This window comes from Amblyomma maculatum, chromosome 10 (assembly GCF_055883805.1).
Source record: "Amblyomma maculatum isolate TAMU_Amacu chromosome 10, ASM5588380v1, whole genome shotgun sequence".
Lineage (NCBI taxonomy): Eukaryota > Metazoa > Arthropoda > Arachnida > Ixodida > Ixodidae > Amblyomma > Amblyomma maculatum.
Window position 1 is genome coordinate 45,120,642 of NC_139353.1, and position 13,430 is coordinate 45,134,071.

The following is a 13,430-nucleotide window of genomic DNA, read 5'->3' on the forward strand; positions in this document are numbered from 1 at the left end:
AAATCCGTCGACTTGGCTGGTGGGCTTCGTCGTTCACCTGCTGCTACTCGGCCCAATTATGAATGCGGGATGGAATTCGTTGGCTGTGGCATCATTTATAAGAAGGAGAAATGCAGAAACATCCTTGAAACTAGAGATATCAGTAAACGTTGAAGAATACCACTTGATCAATATGATACCAGAGCCCATTGCTATGCTGCTTACTATACATGCTATGCAAATCAGAATAGTATGCCTCACATTAATATTAAAGTAATGCTTAACAGCCCCAGAGTGAAGAAAAAGCAATTAAGGATAGGTTGCTAGGCGCTGGAAGGGCTCGCGAACGCGTCTACTCAGGACAGGTAGTGAAAGGCGGTACGCAATACGGAAGGAAAATAACTATAACAATGAGATTGGGATGGAGAGCATTGGACAAGGACTGTCAGATAGTGGAAGGCAGTTAACCAATATCAATAAGGGGGAAAGTGTATAACAATTCTGTTTTACCGTTACTCACCTTTGAGACAAAAATGAGGAAGCTAACGAAAAGCGTTGAATTTATATTGAGGACAATGCAGATAACTACGAAAGGAAAAATGGTACATGCTACTTTAAGAGACAGGAATCGTGCGGAGTGCGCCAAGGAACACACACGAGTTACTATGACGTTCTAGTAAAAATTAACAATTAAGAGGAATTGGGGATGGGCAGGGCATGCAATGCGAAGTCCAGGTAACGGAAGGTCACTACGGGTGACAGACTGGTTTTAAATTCGAGGTAAGCGTTGCAAGGGGGTTTGAAAGTGGGTCGATGCGAATATATATTATGAGTCTTCAGAGGTTACGTGGCTGCAACGGCTCACGACACCGGATAATTTGAGGGTATATGAGAGAGCCTTTGCCTTGAAATGAGTGTAATGATGTTGCTGTTACTGATTATGATATATGGGTAGCATGGTGGGGAATTGAGCCCTACAAACCAGACAATAGCAATTAAAATTGACCATGCCTCGAGTAGAACAGGCACCCTAGCAAGCCTATTTCTCTAGTAAATACCCGGCCCCAAGAAAAGCAGTACTTTAGCGGCCAGCCCAAGTTGCTCTTTCCAGAAAAAGCCCTGGCGAGGCACTTATCGAGAGGTGCCTATCTGCCCTTAGGGGCAAGTCGCGATAAGCAGCATTCTTTGCTCTCCTTGAGTCATCGGGATGAGGCCGTCACTCAGGGTGTGGCGTTGTTGTTTCGGAAACGTTTAATGCATATTCAGCGCTGAACATTGTTTACATCATTCATCACACGTCATACCCACTAGGATGATGGTGAAAATGTCTTGAAGAATTAATGCAACTCAAATCTTCAATAGCATTCTCTAACTTACACAGATAAGAATACATTCTGTCTGCTCAGAAACATGCCTTTGATCAGTTTACAGAAATGACATCGCCCAAGTTTTTCAAGGCTGCTTTGCGGGGTGGTATATCTCCCAGCTTTGCTGGTAGGAAGTAATTTTACACGTTGATTTCTGCTACAAAATGAAGTGCTTTACTATACTATTACTATTACTACCACATTTGCATGATTCGTGTTTGCTTCTGCATATACAATTTTACTTTGCGTTCCTTCATGAAACTTTTCCTTCCTAGACTGAAGAATTGCATGGTGCATTAAATTATCGTAAGAAAGTGCGCACCTTAACCCTAATATCTAATTTGCTCCGCTAACACTTTTTCGCGATATATGCTTGCATTTATCCTGGGGTCTACTACTCATCCTGTATACTATGTGGCCAAAACACCACTCTCTCACACATACTCTAGGTTTGTCTTTGGGACCCCTCTCCCGCAGGGTTACAACTCTAGAATCAAGACCAGTAGGAGGCCGCGTTTCTCAGCTCCGACTCGGACACACAATCCGGGTCGTGACAACAACCCTAGAAGTCGCCGAGCGCCACGATCTCATGGCCACTTGATGGGGCTATACCCGAACAATATTGTAGCGAGATGCTACACTCGACTATCAGTTGAGCATTTCGCTGGGGTACCGCTCTGGAATATGTGTATTGCGCCACGGAGAGGAGGAGCAGGTGTGAAGGGCGTTACATATCAGAGCTTCGCTGCCGGGCGTGCTATGCGCCTAACGGCGCATGCGTAACTGCATGTATAAACGGAGGCGAGACATGGCGGCCGCAGCACAGTCGTTTCGCATGGAGGAAGAGTGTCAGGGCCTGTCTCTTCACACTGACTCTGCATATCCAACGTGGATGGGTAATTCAGTGACCCGGAATACATGTCCGGATCTCACCTTTACCAAAACATTGTACACGCAGAATGAATCAACACCGAGGAAACCCTCGGTAGTGACCACTACCTTATCAATACCACTGTAAGGACTAAACCATTGGCAAGATACCACGCACAAGCTCGGCTCCCCGACTGGAATAAGTTCCGGCAAAGCTACATCAATTCGACCTCTATTAACGAAAAAGAATACCACGCGTGGGAACAAGGATTGGTTACACTACCTTCGTTCGGTGGAAACACAAATTCAGCTCTCGGAGGCCTATCGAGAGGTGGACAACAACCACCTTCTGCACCTCTGGTAAAAACGGCACAGCCTTGTCCGCAGATGGCGCCGTCAAAAACATAACAGAAAGCTCAAAATTCGTATCGCCAAGCTCACTCAGCGAGCGGAAGAGTACGCGGCCCAACTCGCCGACTCGTATACCAAATACCATTGTCCTGTGGCCGTACGTATATTGGGCAGACAGGCCGTTGCATCAACATTAGGCTGATGGAGCATGCGCAGTCCTTAAAAAAGAATGATACTAACTTAGCAAAACATTGTAACGCGTGTGAGTGTGTACCTTTCTTCGTTGATACTAATATATTGTTTCTTCATAAAGACCAGACTACTCGAGAAATCGCCGAGGCGTTCCATATTAACCGAAAGCAAAATGTTTGTGTTAGTAAAACGTCCGTCGCATTGACAGAAAATGAGTTGACCATGCTGCACAATCGTTAGTGCGTCGGCAGTTTTCACCACGTGCGTGTGATGGGGGGAGTTTTACTGTGTTGATATAGATTTTTATGCATTTTTGACTATGCTCATGTGGGTACAACAAGTGTGTGTACTTATATATATACTCTTCCGTTCTTCGAATAAATTCAGTTGTCAGTTCTGCGCCGTCGTTGTCCACTTCTCCTCTTTGTCTCGTCTTTTTGTGCAATATACATTACTGTCCATCGCCGACTCGAACTGGGTAGACCGCTGCAACACGGCGGCCAGACAAATGTCGAGGCCCGGAGCACATGGCGCCTTTTCTGCGACCTAATTGACGCGACTCAAACCCGCGCCGAGCACAAAAACATCTCCAACGAGCTATTCATAGCTTCGATGGAAATACATCAAAATTAGCATGCACACTGCGCGACCAGCATATTTGCACTAAGCAGGACCCCGGAGGACCCGCGTACTCGTATGCAGGTTCAGAGAAGGTGGGTATGGATCAACCGTTCCAGTTGCATGACCTGAAGGCGGCCCTTGCTAAAATGAAACGAGGAACGGCACCGGTACGGGACAATAAGATAACTGTGAAACTGCTTGCCAATCTTCCCGACCCCGCCTACGAAACCCTCCTGGCTTTCATCAGCTCGATCTGGCCTGGTGAGGCACCTCTACCAATTGAATGGAAGACCGCCCTGGTAACTTTCATTCCGAAAGCCGGCAAAGCCATAAACACAGACAACTTCAGCCCCATCTCCCTCACGTCTTGTGCGGGAACGTTGATGAGACCATGGTGCGGGACAGGCTGTCTCGGTTTCTGGAAAATGAACATTCATTGACAGACACCATATTCAGTTTCCGCCCGCAAAGGTCCGCTCAGAATGTTCTGCTTCAACTCGACCGAGAAATTCTCAACCCTGTCGAATATCTCTACAACCATAAAGCAGTACTCGCCCTTGACTTGAAGGGGGCTTTCGACAATGTCACACACGAAATCATCCTGCAACATCTCTCCCAGACGAACTGTGGATATAACACATTGCAGTACATCAAGCAATTTCTCTCGGATCGACAATCTTTCATACGAATACAAGACGAAGAACATGACCCATATAAACTGGGAACGAGAGGTACCCCACAGGGCGCGGGTCTCTCGCCATTACTTTACATTCTGGCCATGATGAAACTCCCGGCTCAGCTGTCGAAGGTCGAAGGCATCCAGCACGCGCTGTACGCCGACGACATAACCATCTGGGCCAAACACGCATCGTTTGGAGACATTGAAGCCAACCTACAGCAAGCGGCGGAGATCGTACGCTTACGCCGGCCGCTGCAGCCTTCACTGCTCACAATCCAAATCAAAATTTGTGCCCATTCGCCCATCGCCTAAGTGCACCACCAAAATGGAACTATCCCTGACCAGCGGTCCGATACCCGAACACGATGAGACTAGAGTACTTGGTCTCTTTATTCACAAACATCGACGGGCTGATACAACACTAGCAGAACTGCGCAAGGTGGGGGATCAGGTGGACCGGATGATGCGCCGGGTTTCCAACAAATGCGTGGGGTTGCGGTGCACAGACGCTTTGCGGCTGGCGCATGTATTCGTGACCAGTCGAGTCCTCTACTCGACTCCTTACCTCCACCTGCGCCGGTTTGATGAGAACGCCCTCGAAGTGATTCTCAGAAAGATGTACAAGCGTGCCCTCGATCTCCCGATCAAAACATCCGACCAGCGTCTCATGGACCTGGAAATGATAAACACACTCGCGGAGCTCCGGGAGGCGCACTTGACCAATCAATACACAAGGCTTTCAAAAACGCCGTCGGGACGCTGCCTATTAGCCCGACTACACATCCACCACCCAACACTTACAGAAGAGGGCGTACGCATTCCTGAAATCTGGAGATACGCCCTGCACGTACGCCCTTTTCTGGCCAACATGACACGTGACGACCACAGTGGCGTGACGACCACGGAATATTATACGTGGACGCCCACGGCTCTCACCATGGGGGGTGGTACACGGCCGCAGTCGTCCATCAAAAAATCACGGTGAATGGCCTAACGTTCCTAGCTCAAGACATAACACATGCGGAACAAGTTGCTATCGCGTTAGCCGCCGCAGACAAGGACTCGCGAGTCATCATCACCGAGTCGAGAGTGGCCTGCAGAAATATTAAACAGGGGTACATTCCTCTCTTTGCGCACCGCATTCTTCAAAACAGTGACTACCTCGGGGTCCCCGCGTCTCGAACGATTGTATGGGCTCCAGCTCACATGGTCCTCGAAGGCAATGAAACGGCATCTGAGGAGAGTGATCGCCCGCGCGCTCTCTCCGGGCAACGCCTTCAGACCCTTATGATATGGATTCCAAACCCAAACTGGCTCTCAATTTTCGAGAAATTACTGAATTATTTTTATTCGGCCATGCAATTTATCCCAAGCCTTGTAAGGGCCTTGCAAAGGTGGAGGAACGCACACTCCTCCGCCTTTACACCAAAACGCTGATGTGCCCGGCAGTTTTAAAACACTTTGATCCTGCCCGTATAGGAAAATGCCCGCACTGTGCGGAGAAGTCTTCGGACATCTTCCACATGGTGTGGGCATGCTAGTCAACCTCGAACCTCACCCCCAAATCCAACCCCACCCGGGAGGACTGGGAGGCAGCCCTGCTCGGCTGCTCCGACCTGGCAAGCCAGAAGGCCCTGGTCTACCGAACCCGAGCCGCGGCGGTCGCCAATGGGCTCCTGTAATGAGGGGCCCATCTAGTGATTGCGTGAGGTTGCCCCGGCTCCTGAAGCCTCCTCCAAATAAAGTTTTTGACACACACATACACACCGCTAATCAGCGACAGGAGAGGCTCAATTCCTCATATCCAGTGGTTGTCATGATGAACGACGCAGCCATCTGACCAACTAGCTCGACTTTCTGCTGTTTTAATGTTCAGTAGTTGTCACCTGCTGGCAATTGGCCATTCAGTAGAGAAAGAATGAATACCGAAAAGTCAAGCGAGCAGCAGAGATGCCTGAACAGAGAGAGCGTCTCACCAAGCGGAGACGCCAGGATGCAGAGCGTAACAGGCGGCACATAGCAGCTCAGATGGAGCCTTCGGAATATCATGGGGAACTGACGACAGCGACGGAAGAGGATGTGAAGGTCCGTAGTGTAACTGATCATACCTTTAGACTGTCAGAACGTTCATCTGCAAATCGAACATTTGATGCAGACTTCGTGAACATGTTTGGACACACGTACTACAGTACGTGTGAAGGAATGCGGCTACATACTACTATACTGATTACCGGGCTGTCTTTCTGTGCATGAAATAAAAAAAAGGATGTGTGACGACGAATGTCTGTCTCTTCATTGCTAACCGATATAAGCTCAACAATATAGGCTCAGCAACATGCCGAAACCAGAGGAAAGTAGCTCTCGCTACAATTATCTTGGCGTAGCCGATCTAAGCCACTGCCAATAGTTTACTACTTCTTGTCGATGGAAATAGAATTGATCATCCTCAAGCGAAAGCTTCAAAAAACCATGCACCAGCCAAGGTCAACCTGTCCTGCAGCTTGCCCTTCAAAAAGGTAGTGTGACGTTAACCTGGCTAAGTGTAGGTGCCCATTATTCCGTGGTGTCCATCCAAAGGTATAGTGCCCCTTCCTTTGCCAAGGTTTAACGTCCCAAAGCGACTAAGGCTATCAGAGACGCCGCAATGGAGGACTTCGAAAAGTTCCACCACCTGGGTTTCCTTAACGTGCACTGACATCGCACAGCACACGGACCACAGCACAGGACCATCAAGTTCAACAGAGCGCGCAAATAGCCAACCTTAGCAACCATCTAGAGCTTTTACTGGAGAAATTGTCCCCCACAGGGTGAATGGAGGTCCCAACCCTCACCGCCCATCCAGCACAGAACGTTCCATCCCTTTCCTCATCTTCTGTTCCTGCAGCAAGCCCCACACCACCCACCTAACACAACGACCCGACCAAGAGTAAGGCATCGGAAAAGACCTTCCAGAAAACGACAAACCAAAGCCAATCAGACCTCCTCACTTATTTGGCTCTCCTAGCACGAAAGATGGCCGAATTGTTCGAAGCAATGGCCCAAAGCATAAATTCATGGGCACCGGCCTCGGTACTCCCCTACTGAAAAAATTGTATAAGGCAATAACTTCACATTTTCTCACACAGTCTCACTCAATTCACGTAAGAAATCACATACAAGTCGCATATAATTGCGTAAGATATCATAGTTTCTTGTACATTAACATAAATTATGGAATATATTTTATGGTAATAATGTGCATCGTACGAGAGTCTATGTGATTTGATGATATTGTGTGAGGTTATTACCCAGTAGAACTTTTCGTTTTTCAGTAGGGTCGGTTGACAGCGATCGAGCAGCAGCAAACTTTCTAAGCGAAAATCGTGGCCTAACTCCAGTGCAAGCTCAATCACATCATAGCCACTCTCCCCAATGCCTCGACTACCCCACTTGCAACCTACCCAATGATGAAAGGAGACTGTAAGGAAATTATAGCGCGGCAGTGGAATTGCAGGAATTTTCGCTCCAAGCGCAGCAACCTGCAATTCCACATTTAATCTCCGTCCGAGGCAGAAATACCTACAGTCATCGCACTAAAGAAACGCATGCTCCTGTTAAACTCCTCAACTACGCCCCCCCCCCCCCTCCTACCAACAAACAGATCTCTACATAAAGTAGCTACATTGATACACCGCAACTACACCGCTAAGGATCACCCGATTGAATTAGAAGGCATCAACTGTCATCTTATTGAACTCCTACCCCGAGCCGGAATGAGCCCGTCTCTTTATCCTAAGCATTTATAGCCACTCGAAGGGTAAATCAGCTACCCTCATGACAGCACTGCAAAAAGTATTACAGATCAGCACATGCCGCCCGCTGATCGTGGTAGGTGACTTCAATGCTCGACAGGTCAGCTGGGGCTACACATCAAATTGCTGCAAGGGATCTAAACTCTGGGTGCTCCGACAAAACGAGAGTTTTACATTGGTCAACGAACCGCAACAACATACGCGTACTGGCAACAGTATGCAACAAAACACCCCTCCTGATTTCACACTTACGAAACATCTCACACAGTGCCATGGTCGAATACGCAGACGTCATAGACAGCGACCACTACATTATCGAAACTTCCTTCTTTTTAAGCTCCATCAGCCCGTACGTCAGAAGCGCCTCAAGATCATAGACAGAGACAAGTTCCGAAACCTCTGAAATGATTCTTCCACTCATATAGATCACCTCGTAAACTGGGTCAATGACCTAACCCTCGACATATCCGCGGTTACGTAGGAGATCCCAACATCAGAGTCGGAAGTGGCCGATAGCCGCCTTTTACATATGTGGGAGGCGCACAATGTGGGAGGCGCACAACAGCTTGCAAGAGCGATGGCTCAAAATCAAGCATAACCGATCCCTGAAAAGGATATCAGCTTTGATTAGGAACATGGAGTCACATGTGGCGCAGCTAGCCCGACAACAATGGGGACAGATGTGCGACCGCATGGAAGGCTACCTCGGACGTCGAGACACGTGGAAGTTTCTGAGGTGCCTTCTAAAACCTAATCACAGAGATAGCTCCCAACACCGCAACGTAAGTCGCCTCACCCACAGCTTCAACATGGATGATAACATTTTAATACAAACCATAAAAGCCAAATACCTCGCGAATGCGCCACGCACTCTCCTGCCTTCATACATGGGCAAGCCCAACCCGATCTCGATGCAGACATAGCGACATGGGAGGTCCGAATAGCGATGCATAGACTCCGCACTACGACTGTTTGGGGAGAAGATGGGATAACAAACAAAGAGCTCCGAAACCTCGACGACAACTCTTTCCAAGACGTACCAGACCTGTTTGACAAGCACTGGAAGACAGGTAATGTCCCTCCGAAATGGACGCAAGCAAGAGTCCTCTTCCTTCCCAAACCAAGCAAACCACTAGACATAATTCATATCCGACCAATCTCTCTTGCATCATGCATGGACAGACTTGTCGAGCATGTAATAAACAGATTACACAACCACATGCATACCCACAACCACTTCCCACACAAAATGCTGGGATTCAGGAGCCACTTATCCGCACAAGACATCATGCTTCAGATTTCTGAAGGAATTCTACACCCCCAGCATTGAAACCGTACGATAACCTTAATGGCTCTGGACCTCACCAAATCATTTGAAATATACAGCATGACTCAATCCTTGACGCCCTCTTCAGCATAGAAATAGGGAAACGCACGAACTCATATATCACAGCCTTTTTCCGCGACCTGATCGCGGAATTCAAACTCGGTCCTGTAGAATCCCCCACGTTCTCTCTAGGTATTCGCGGAACACCCCAGGGATCAGTCCTCTCACCGTATTATTTAACATCACCCTCATTCCGATGGCCCGTAAACTAACACAAATCACATACCTCTCCCACACCGTCTATGCTGACAACATTTCTCCTAAACATGAGAGTATGCAACACAGCCCAAGAACTAGTGGAAGCAAGAACTAGTGGAACAGCTCAGATCAAGCGACTTTCCTCCACAGAGACAGACAGGTTCATCGTCGCCGCGCTAAAACTTCAACCAATCAGTCCACCCTCGGATAACAGCCCCCTAGTCCCCCAGCACATCCGGGAGTACCTCACCATACAACCACAACCTAATATGCACCCCGCTCACTACAAGGCACGACGAGAGGCTCGAGCCAAGGCGTTACACAAACCCCACATGACTGAAGCGGCCTACGTAGACGCGGCCGAATGCAGTCACCCCGCGGCATATGCCATCAGTACTTTCGTATAACTTCCATCACAGTTCCCGCCTCTGTCAAAGCAAAAATTTCGACCGAGGCCGACACTCATCAGCGATTCTGAACTGGCCATCCAAAATTTCGCAAGAGGGCAGATACACCCACTCGCCCATCAAATCTTGACTTCTGACTCCACAGCTCCCCCATCGATTCACATCGTCGGGGTAACAGGCCATGCAGGCAACCCCCGGCAACTAGGCAGTCCACTCAACTGCTCGACGCGCGTCAACCGAGCGGGGCATACCGAAGACTGGGGAAGCACGCGGGACAGACTTCTCATATATCATGATATAACTCTTCACTACTGAGAATAACGAATCTTCTATCCCCCACCTCACACCTCTCTCAAAACCCCATCAAGTAATCCGGCGACAGCTACAAGCCAAAATTCCCCAGCTTGCTTGGCCTTGGCACACCCGGGCGGTACGGCCCCACATGCTCTCTATGTGGCGCACCTAAAGCCACCTTCAAATACGTAATGTTTATATTGTAAAAGAAGGCTAGGTTGAGACGGCAAGGTCGTGACGGCAAGGCCAGCGATGCCTTGTCTAGCGTTTTTAATCCGGTGACAAAACCCAGGCGCGTGCCGGAGCCGGCGCCGCGGGACGATGATGATGGTATGTACAAATGAAAGAGGAAGATCATGGCATGTACAAATGAAATAACATCCACGGAAGGCTCACACAATCTTCCCGGGGGGTCGGAAGCGGCCAGCCTGGCCGCTCCTACCTAACCGATGCATCGCGGCGCACAAACGGTTTCAGGCGAGACACATGAACAATTTCAGTTCCACGGTGGCGTCGATCAGCTGGGGGATCAACAGGCGTCACTTTGTAGTTCACTGGAGAAGTTTGGCTTATGACCTCATAGGGACCTACGTAGCGGTGGTGGAATTTGTCACTAAGGCCAGCGCTGCGCAATGGTGTGTAAAGCAGTACTTCGTCCCCAGGACGAAAAGAGACCACTCGATGTGTAGAATCATAGCGAGTTTTGCGGACTTCCTGGCACGCTGCCGTGTTGACGCGGGCAAGATGACGGCATCTGGCCACACGAGATAAAAAATGGGTAGGTACTGATGTGGAGTAGTCGGGCGTAGAGAAGAAGGAAGCGTCGAGAATTGTAGTGGGAGGACGGCCGTAAACAAGGAAAAATGGTGAGTAACCGGTAGTTCGCTGTACTGCTGTATTATAGGCGAATGTGACGAATGGTAGAATAGTGTCCCAATTTCGATGATCTGGTGTGATGTACATTGATATCATGTCCGACAAGGTGCGATGAAATCGCTCAGTCAGACCGTTAGTCTGGGGATGGTAGCTTGAGGTTGTCTTATGAAGGGTGGATGAGGCGTGAAGAACTTCGGCAACGACTTTCGATAAGAAGGCTGTACCGCGGTCACTTAGGAGCACCCGAGGAGCGCCATGACGCAATACAATTGATCGCAAAAAGAAATTTGCTACTTCTTCAGCGGAACCAGTCGGTACAGGTGCTGTCTCAGCGTAGCGTGTGAGGTGGTCGACAGCTGTTATAATCCAATGGTTACCCCCATAGGAGAGAGGTAGGGGACCATATAAGTCGATGCCGACTACGTCGAATGGCGTGGAGGGACAAGGAAGAGGTTGTAGAAGGCCAGCGGGCGAAGAAGTCAGCCGTTTGCGACGTTGGCACAGAGGGCAGGATGCGACGTATTTGGCAACGGTAGAAGATAAGCCAGGCCAAAAGAATCGTTTTCTCACGCGGTCGTAGGTTTTGTCAAAACCAAGGTGACCTGCAGTAGCGTCATCGTGGAGAGCCGCCAGTATACGTGGGCGAAGCACACGCGGCGCGACTGGGATCCAGCGAGTTCCATCAGGGCAATACACGTAGCGGAGTAAGATGCCATCTTCGAGCTCGAAATTGCGAAGCTGTCGGCGAAGCCTAGCATTGGGAGGGTCCGAAGCGCCGATAAGGCGGTCGATGATAGGACGGCAGTAGGCATCGGCTAATTGCTGTGAGCGGAGAGCGTGCTTGTTCCCAGAGTCGTCAAAACAAACGGTTGTGATATAAGTCGGGCAAAGAGATGCTCGGCTCTGGTCAGAGGTGGAAATGAATTGGGAAGAAAAGCAGCAAGTGGATTCCGAAAGGGGACAGCGAGAGAGAGCGTCGGCGTCTTGGTGTTGGCGACCAGATTTATAAGTGACGTCGAAATGATATTCTTGCAGGCGTAGAATCCAGCGGCCAAGTCGGCCTGTCAAATTTTTGAGTGAAGACAACCAGCAAAGAGCATGGTGGTCGGTCACAACTGTGAAGTGCCGACCGTATAGGTAAGGGCGAAATTTTTGGACAGCCCAGACGACAGCAAGACACTCCTGCTCGGTAATGGTGTAGTTTTTCTCAGCTGGAGTGAGAGTCCGACCGGCAAAGGCAATCACTTTCTCACGCGATGTTGCATCACGCTGCAGAAGTACAGCGCCAAGACCGTGACCACTGGCATCGGTGTGCAGGATAGTTGGAGCGCTGTCACTGAAGTGGCCAAGAACAGGATCTGATGTGAGGGCGTGCTTGAGGTCATTAAAAGCAGTTTCGCACTGCTCAGTCCACACGAAAGGGCTGCGTGCTTTTAGTAGCTCATGAAGTGGTGCAGCAATAGTTGCAAAATGCCTTATAAAACGCCGGAAATAGGACGCGAGGCCGAGGAAACTGCGCAAATCTGTAGTCCGTTGTGGACGAGCAAAGCTCAAGACCGCGATTATTTTTTCAGGATCAGGGCGAATGCCGTCATGGCTGACCAGATGTCCCAATATTCTAATTTCCTTCTGTGCAAAGTGGCACTTCTTGGTGTTGAGCTGAAGGCCTGCCGAAGCGAGACAGGTGAGGACTTCATTCAGGCGCGTGAGATGGTCATTAAAGGTTGCCGAAAAGATAACAATGTCGTCCAAGTAACACAAACAGGTTCTCCATTTTAGGCCACGAAGTACAGTGTCGATCATTCTTTCAAATGTCGCTGGTGCGTTACAAAGTCCGAAAGGCATAACGTTAAATTCGTAAAGGCCATCGGGTGTTGCGAAAGCGGTTTTTTCTTTGTCGTCCTCGTGCATAGGTATTTGCCAATAACCTGAGCGAAGGTCCAAGGTCGAGAAATATTCGGAGCCTTGGAGGGAGTCAAGGGCGTCATCGATTCGCGGCATCGGATATACATCTTTGCGGGTAATTTTGTTGAGTGCGCGGTAGTCAACACAAAAGCGTACCGAGCCGTCCTTTTTTTTAACTAGCACTACTGGGGAGGACCACGGGCTTGTTGAAGGACGAATTATATTGCGATGGAGCATGCCATTTACATTTTCTTCAATTACTTTTCGTTCAGAGAGGGAAACCCGATAAGGCCGTCGGCGAATGATAGAGTTACCTTCAGTAATGATGCGATGGTGTGCAACACTAGTCCGTCCCAGAGGTGTGGAAGTGGCATCAAAAATGGCTTGGTGGTGTCGAAGCAATGTCAGCAGTTCTTGGCGTTGGTTCGGCGGGAGTTTAGGATTAATAGTCTTTGCGAGAACAGAAAGAGAGACGTCTGTCGAAACACGTTGCTGAGGCGGAGGGGCGGTGAG